Genomic DNA, 6,719 nt, shown 5'->3' with positions numbered 1-6,719 from the left:
TAATGATTTAATTCAGACTGGGGTCCAATTTGCTAAGATCAACCGCCAGCCCAACCATGTCCTCCAGCTCTGGAGACAACTAAAGGACAATCAAAAATTCCAGAGCTAACCTGAGAAATCAAGGGTAAGAGCTATAGAGAGGGTTCCAACAACAACATGGAACCTAGAAGATTTTATTGTTTCAAATAGGAAAAAAAAGCCACCTCAGGTGTCTCGGGCCACAATGCCTGAGCCATCGGAAGCAAAAGAATTGGCCCTAGCCCAATTCATGGAGTGACAAGGGATGTTAGTCCCCGTAGGGCCTCCAGACGGGACCAGAGGCCCTATGTAGAATGAACAATTTATTGGTCCCGAAAAAATATTCAGAGAGTTATGGCATTGGTAAACACGGGAGCAGAAACATCAATTATCTACGGAGATCCGAGGAAATTTGACGGGGACAGAGCGATGATTGGTGGTTTTGGGGGACAGACTATTCCTGTCACCCAAACATGGTTAAAACTGGGGGTTGGGCATCTCCCACCCCGGGAGTACAAGGTGTCTATTGCCCCAGTCCAAGAATACATCCTGGGCATAGATATTCTATGGGGTCTGGCTCTCCAAACAGCTGTGGGAGAGTTCAGACTTCGACAAAGATGTATCAGTATCCGGGCGGTGCAGGCAATATTAAGAGGCCATGTGAAACATGGGCCTGTTTGCCTGCCGAAACCGCGCCGGATTACTAACATTAGACAGTATAGACTCCCGGGTGGGCAAGATGAAATATCGAGAACGGTGCAGGAATCAGAAAAAGTGGGTATTAAAAGACCTGCACACAGCCCATATAACTCCCCCATATGGCCAGTGCAAAAGTCGGATGGCACATGGAGAGTGACAGTAGATTACAGAGAATTAAATAAGGTCACACAGCCTATTCATGCGGCCATACCCAATATTGCCTCCCTAATGGACGCACTGAGTAGGGAGAGAAAAACCTATCATTGTGTCCTAGATCTAGCAAATGCATTCTTCAGCATCCCAATTGCTGAGGAATCGCAAGATCAGTTTGCGTTTACGTGGGAAGGCAGGCAGTGGACCTTTCAGGTCCTGCCACAGGGGTACGTGCATTCACCAACGTATTGTCACAATCTAGTGGCGTGTGACCTGGCTGATTGGAGAAAACCTGATGATGTTAACCTATATCATTACATTGATGATCTCCTGTTGACATCCGACTCACTGGAGGCAGTAGGACAGGCAGCAGATTCATTAACCGCCTATTTACAACAGAGGGGATGGGCTACAAATCCCCAAAAGGTGCAAGGTCCAGGCCTGTCCGTAAAATTCCTGGGGGTGGTTTGGTCAGGAAAGACCAAAATGCTACCCAGTGCTGTCATAGATAAGGTTCAGGCCTTCCCAGTCCCTACAACATCAAAGCAGCTGCAAGAGTTTCTAGGTATATTGGGTTATTGGCATTCCTTTATATCTCACCTAGCGCAGCAGCTACGGCCACTATACAGACTCACAAAAAAGGGGCAGCTCTGGGACTGGGGGAAAACCGAACAGGATGCTTTCCAACAAGCAAAACTGGCAGTTAAACAAGCTCAGGCATTGGGTATATTCGATCCTCCCCTCCCAGCTGAGTTGGACGTTCATGTTACTCAAGACGGCTTTGGTTGGGGCCTATGGCAGCGCCAGAGCCCCGTTCGGACCCCCATTGGTTTCTGATCTCAGGTTTGGCACAGAGCAGAAGAAAGATACAGTATGATTGGAAAAACAGTTATTGGCTGCCTATTTGGCATTACAGGCAGTAGAGCCAATAACTCAAACAGCTGCAGTTATAGTCAAGACCACTCTGCCAATTCAGGGGTGGGTGAAAGATCTGATCCACCTTCCTAAGACAGGGGTGGCCCAAGCACAAACAGTGGCACGATGGGTCGCCTATCTCAGCCAAAGGAGCAGTCTGTCTTCATCACCCTTGAAAGAAGAACTCCAGAAGATCTTAGGCCCAGTGACGTATCACAGTGATGCACCAAAAGAAATACTGGTCGCTCCACCAGAGAAGAGTCCCGTTCAGGAGGGAAAATATCCTATCCCTGAAGATGCCTGGTACACAGATGGGTCCAGCAAGGGCAACCCGAGCAAGTGGAGAGCAATAGCACATTGTCCTTCCACCGAGATAATCTGGTTCGATGAGGGGGATGGTCAGAGCAGCCAATAGGCAGAACTGCGAGCCGTGTGGATGGTTATAACCAAGGAACCCGGTGATGGTATCCTGAACATCTGCACAGATAGTTGGGCTGTGTACCGGGGGCTCACTCTTTGGATTGCACAGTGGGCCACCCAGCAATGGACTATCCACGCCCGACCGATCTGGGGCAAAGACATGTGGTTAGATATACGGAATACGGTCAAACACAGGACTGTAATGTGTCTACCATGTTTCTGGTCATCAGCCCTTACAGTCACCGGGGAACGATGAAGCCGACACACTGGCCCGAGTTCGATGGATTGAGAATTCACCATCTGAGAACATCGCCCGCTGGTTACATCAGAAGCTACGGCATGCTGGACAAAAGACAATGTGGGCAGCTGCTAAAGCATGGGGACTGCCCATACAACTATCTGATATCGTCCAGGCATGCCAGGATTGCGATACTTGCTCCAAGATGAGACCGAGATCATTGCCCGAAACAACAGCCCATCTTGCTAGGGGACACAATCCTCTCCAGCGATGGCAGGTCGATTACATTGGGCCCCTTCCTCGTTCCAAAGGGTCAAGATATGCCCTGACCTGTGTCGACACTGCAAGTGGGCTACTGCAGGCCTATCCTGTTCCGAAAGCAAACCAGGCATATACCATCAAGGCACTCACTAAACTGATGTCTGCTACGGGACACCTCAAGTCATTGAGAGCAACCAAGGAACTCATTTTATGGTGCAACAATACAGCGCTGGGCAGAAGGAAATTACATCGAATGGCGATTCCACCTGCCATATAATCCAATGGGGGCAGGCCTCATCGAACATTATAACGGTATTCTTAAGTCTTCCCTGAAGACAGACTCCCAGTCCTTGCAGGGGTGGACGAAAAGACTGTATGAAACCCTGCGGGACCTGAATGAAAGAGACGGCAGACCCAGTGCCCTGAGAATGTTGTAGACGACATGGGCCACCCCGCTTAGGATCCAAATTACGGGCACTGATCATCAGGTAAGACCCCAGATTGGTAACGAAAATAATCTTCCCTGCCCCTGAGAATTTAGAGCCAGGTACCCATAAAATAAAATGGCCCTGGAAGGTGCAGGTAGGACCTGGAGCACTAAAGATCATAATACAAACAGATTTCTGAGATAGACATATACTGGAGTCACTTGGAAGCAGACAGACAAACAGAACAACCAAGCTAAAACAACCAACTCAGCCCTCCCAAAACCCCCTGTCTCCCCCCACCCCACACACAAACAAAAAAACAAACAAAGAAAAACTAAAGCAACAACCATACAGATAGACAGACAAACAAAAATAAAAACAAAAACAAAAAAAGAAAGAAAAAAGAAACGAAAAACAAGAAAAAAAAACACACCATGGAAACTACGAAAAAGACAATGAGAGATACAGAGTGGTGGGGAAGAGAATTGTCAGCAATACCCGTAGACAGTATCTTCTAGAACTAACAGTGCAAAGGCAGACATACCTATGCAATAATAACACCAAAAACAAGATCAATACTGCATTATAATTCATAAGTCATTCTCTTCTAGGAGGCAGTTCTTTTGTCTATTACGTAATCCTGGAATGCAAGGAAATAGCAAGTATCAACTAGTAACAGTGTTACACTATCTCCAGCTCTAAAATGAGACTCCTTATCTGGTTTGGACTAACAGGCTTACAGCAGGTCAGAAAAAGACTTGTGTAAATACTAAGGACAGAGAACTTTCTAAAAAGTAAGCAGCCAATCAGCAGTATTTAACCTGTAGGAAAAAAAACTATATGCTTTACTGTTCTTTGACTAATTATAGAAATGTTTATAAGGCCCCATCCGTACAGAATTCAGAGATTTACAGTACAAGGTAGTAAGAATCCCAAATGAATTTTTGTCCTTTTCTCAGAGCTGAAGTTAGAAAAGCACTGGACTGGGCTCCCCAGGGAGGTGGTTGAGTCACCATCCCTGGATGTTTTAAAATCCGTTTGGATGCAGTGCTCAGGAACATGATTTAGCAGAGGGTTGTTAGAGCAAAAGTAGTGTGGTTAGGTTATGGTTGGCTTCGATGATTTTTAAGGTCTTTTCCAACCTGAGTGATTCGATGAGTGTAAGTGAGAAAACGACCTGCCAGGAATCACAAAACATACATAGAAATTGTCTGTAGCTCTGTCAAGGGTTGAAGCCTAGCAAGAAACCTTTTTTAACGTCTGAACTATTTCTGAAAACTTTCTGAATTCTGCCTCTCCTCCATTCTTTACATAGCTACAATGTATTAGCCAGCTATAATGATCTCAAATTTCTTTTTGTACTGTTGGTAATTGCTACAGTTTTCCCGAGCACTTGGTGTATAAAATCTAACTAGATAATCCTCACTGTAAGGGGCTATGAGTCCTTTCCATTTTGATTGGAGAAGGTAAAGCCATAGAGATATTTTATTTAATTTATGAGTATCAATTTATGATCAGATTTGATACAAACCATTGAAGAGACAGACCTCTGCTGTTACTGAGGCTTACTGTCTGGAAGTGTTTTTTGGGAGAGCAATTTGAAGGACATCATCCTGGGAGCTTGAGGCATTTCTAACTGTAGACAGCGCTGTTTAGGTCTGTTTCTGACAACCACAGAGCCAAGAGGACAGCTACCCCAACTCCTGTGAAGGGGTCTTATGTGACTGATGATGGGGTTAGGCCAGGGGCCTCCTCCTGTTACCTGTCCCCTGTCAACGAAGAAGCACTGCTGCGCTTGCGTTTTACAGAAGAGATGACGGGCCTTGACAGTGGGACGACTGGGATGCCAGCAAGGAAGTCAGGCTGGCTCTAAGTAAAAGTGAGAAACTTCATCTGGATGTAAATATTGCCTTCATAACCTGGGGTTCCCTTGTTGAAACTACTTGTTGAAAATACTGAAATACAACCATTTGAAATCTCCTTTGAATTTCAGAATCGCATGCCTTGTGTGCATTTTATCCTTCACAGAGATCAGCTATGTGTTGGAGCTGTGTTCGCCTGTCACTGACCTGGTAGGAAGTTCCTATATGTGAAGTCTGAAAAACGCTGAAAAATAGATCGTGGGGAATACCACTATGACTCACTTTTCAATTAGAAATATGTCATTGCTACAACTGGATCATTATCCTCTTCAATAAATTAAAAAAAAAAAAACAACATTTTAAAAACTCTTTTCCTCTGTGCCAAATTTGACTGAAAGGGGCCTAGAATTTCAAAGAGATATGATGCCCAGTGTCAATGACGCCCCCTGTCATTGTAGAAGTTCTGCAACCAACTGAGAGCAACAGAGTAATGTTAATCAAATCCAGACTAAACGGTGTCTTTTTTCCGTCTGCCTTCCTTTTCCAAGACTCACAAACTGCATTTCAGGTATTGCTGTCAAGAGTGACAAAAGTGGCGCTTTTAAGAAAAGAGTTATCTGCTCATGGGTAAGGTATTCTGCCATGTATTCATGTAGATTTGTACTGGCAGGGCCTGTCCTTCCATCTGCAATATAAAGGAGTTCATTCTTCTCTCAAACAAATGCCATTGTATGTACTTTGATGAAGCAGGTAAAATAAAATTTGTCTATTTTTTCTGCCAGCTCTCTGAAGTTGTGCATTAAAAGGTGTTGCTTCTCCTCACAGACACTGAATCGATCACATGGATTTCTCCATTTTGCTGCTGAGAGGTTACAGATCAGCAGCACTATGCTGTATGTCGGAGTATCAAACCCTCATTTCAGAAGACTTCTGACAACACAGCATTAGTATACAGCTCCCAGAAAGCTGAAATAACTCAGTACTCAGTAGAGTATCACACATGCTTGTCTTTCCAAGTCAAAGAAATAATGTGTGTGCATCTTAAAGCCAAGCAGAAGCTTGGTTACATATGTTTTCTTGGGACGAATCTACTTTCAGCTATTTTAACATGCTTAATAGAACGGTTTCATGTATATATATGTTTCATGCATATTGCCATGTTTCCATAGAATAATCAGGCTATAATTGCTGCGCCTGGAGTGTTTGCTGATTTTATTTCTTGCTGGGATGAATCTCAGCTGTATTCACTCCTCTCTCTGCCTTATTCTTAGATTTGGTCATTTCCTCCTCCTTTTTTTTGTTTCTTTTCCCATGCATTTATGAAAGTGCAAACTTTTCCACGCAGTCCTTTCCTTCCTCTGGTGTCCAGACAGTACTACTACCTCGTCTTCACACTGAGCTGATGAGATCTATTGCCACCCTGATTCAATCTGATCACGTAGTCAAGAACTTCCTTGTTGCTTATGTAATTTTTAAAACTTCCCCAACTATGCTTTTGAAGTGTTTCAGTCTCGTGAGGTTACTTCTGCAAGATCAAGGTTCTCAGAATTCTTTTATGCCTCTTCATTATGAATAAAAAGAGTATTTTCATCTGTAAACTGCAGACATGCTCAGATTGCTAAGTAAACATACTACAGCAAACGGCAAGAAGGCTAAGCCTGTAAAATCCCCTTCGTTTGCTGTGATTTGTGACTTTTGTCTTGTATTTTCTGAGTTTTGTAGGAC

Source organism: Tetrao urogallus, assembly GCF_951394365.1.
Source record: "Tetrao urogallus genome assembly, chromosome: 23".
In the NCBI taxonomy this organism is placed as follows: Eukaryota; Metazoa; Chordata; class Aves; order Galliformes; family Phasianidae; genus Tetrao; species Tetrao urogallus.
This window is presented reverse-complemented; position numbering follows the sequence as displayed.